This window comes from Clupea harengus, unplaced genomic scaffold (genome assembly GCF_900700415.2).
Source record: "Clupea harengus unplaced genomic scaffold, Ch_v2.0.2, whole genome shotgun sequence".
NCBI classification, from domain to species: domain Eukaryota; kingdom Metazoa; phylum Chordata; class Actinopteri; order Clupeiformes; family Clupeidae; genus Clupea; species Clupea harengus.
Window position 1 is genome coordinate 25,001 of NW_024879901.1, and position 2,500 is coordinate 27,500.

The following is a 2,500-nucleotide window of genomic DNA, read 5'->3' on the forward strand; positions in this document are numbered from 1 at the left end:
TGCTCTTTGCTTTGACGTGTCCCACACACATTCTTGGGTGGGTGTTTACGCAACAGCACACACACACACACACACACACACACACCAATCACCATGCTGCCCTGAAGACATGCACTGCCTCCAGCCAATCATCATGCTGCCCTGAAGACATGCACTGCCTCCAGCCAATCATCATGCTGCCCTGAAGACATGCACTGCCTCCAGCCAATCATCATGCTGCCCTGAAGACATGCACTGCCTCCACCCAATCATCATGCTGCCCTGAAGACATGCACTGGCTCCAGCCAAATATCATGGAGGATAAAAAAGACAAAGAAGCTCTTCCACCAGGCTTAATCTGAAACATATCTTTATTGCGGAACCAATGTGAAGTCTAATGCCCTTGGTTACCAACAGAGCACAACATGAAAAGAAATACGATATACGTTACGCAATCAAAGGTCATGTGCTACTGTCGAAAGGACATCACGAAATAAATAAAATAAATAAATAAAAAAGGCACCAGCTGCAGCAAACACCATGACTTTATACTAGTGGTAGTAGTAGTAGTAGTAGTAGTAGTAGTAGTAGCAGTAGCAGTAGCAGTAGTAGTTAATCATGAAGCCATTGCCTGTTGCACATCGGATACATCTCTGAAGGAGGACTGCTGGATAAAACTATGGAACAAGAATGTTTTGATGTTGCCATCTCTACTTCACTAAAAATACTGTCATGTTTAGTCTAACTAACGGCTATGTTTTGTGCTGAATGTGTTTGCTTTATGTGTGATGTTCCTTTCCTAAGAACACATGTAAAAGGGATTTTAGGTCTATATATTCTTTCCTAAGAACACATGTTAAAGGGATTTTAGGTCTATGTATTCTTTGTCTCTAGTGTGTGTCGGACCCCTACATTAAAGGTGCTGTCTGCAATTTCAGCCTTTGGTCTCAGATCCCAGATCAGCCTCTTTGCTCTTTGTGAGGTAGAGCTCTTTCACAAAAACACTCTATTTTGATTCGAGGCTGGTGACTCATTTTACTGCAGTCTATCATAATTGGTTCATGCCGCAGAGCATTCTCTCTCCACGTCTTTAAATATCGATTAAGGGGGTTGGACCCAGGCCTGGATTTGATGGGCCTCTTTATTACTGTGAAAGGGTGGAATTTTACGCACTCCCGAAACACTGACTACAGCCTTGCTCTCCAGAAAGTAACTCCAGCGATAGCAGAAAATGCTCAGTACCGTTGAGGTAGTCACATAGGACTGCAGAGTCTTAACCCTCTGTGTGTGTGTGTGTGTGTGTGTGTGTGTGTGTGTGTGTGTGTGTGTGTGTGTAATTATTTCAACAATGTAAATTCATTTTGGATTGGACCCAAAAGAATAAAAATGTGTGTGTGTGTGTTGCTGTGCTGTGAGTTGTGTGCAGAATTTTCCATGTCAGATGTTTTAAACAGATTGACGACATTTCTTATCAACAGCAAGCTGTCACTTTGTGTGTGTATGTGTTCACTCTCATGGACAAATTCACAGATTAAGGTCACTGCTCTGAAATCCGGTGAAAAATAATGAACATACTTCACTGACTCAACTCCTTCTGAATGGACGTTCTCCTCTCGTAATGTAGAACAATTTGACATAAAAAAGCATCTCCCTTTGCCAGGACCACGACTGTACCGTAACTAACAGACTGTTCGGGGTTTTACAAGAGCAACAGTCTCTCATTGCCACCTACACTATTTACACTGAAGAGTTATCTATGTATTTGTTTCAATTTGTATTCTCAGCATATCTTTTATTTTTGACACGTTTCCCTGCACAGATGACATAGCAAGTAATGCCGGGTGTAGAAGATGATTGCTTTGGTGATCCTGATAAGAGCAGCTCCAGCTCAATAAATTACTTCAGTTAAAATAGCTCCGGCTAAACCGCTGGCATAATAAGACAACAAACAAACAAAAGACAAGAAGGGCATCAGAAAGGTGTCGCCATGATCACAGTAGGCCACAGGTACAGGCGGCGGTGGTGGGGGGAGGTAGGCCTGGTGTGACTGCACACATAGACTGGCAGAGGAGGGAAGGTCAAAGGCACACATAGACTGGCAGAGGAGGGAAGGTCAAAGGTCAAAGGCACTAATTGAAATCTATTTCTGTTGACATTTCTTTACTATGGCGACTCATTTATATCTGTTTGTGTTGACATTTACTCAGTATATTTAACCATAACCACAGCACCTGGGGGAGCTCAACAGACAGAGAGCACACACAGGATGGAGCACACACAGGATGGAGCACACACAGGATGGAACACACACAGCACACACAGGATAGAGCACACACAGGATGGAGCACACACAGCACACACAGGATGGAACACACACAGCACACACAGGATAGAGCACACACAGAATGGAGCACACACAGCACACACAGGATGGAACACACACAGCACACACAGAATAGAGCACACACAGGATGGAGCACACACAGGATGGAGCACACACAGCACACACAGGATGGAGCAC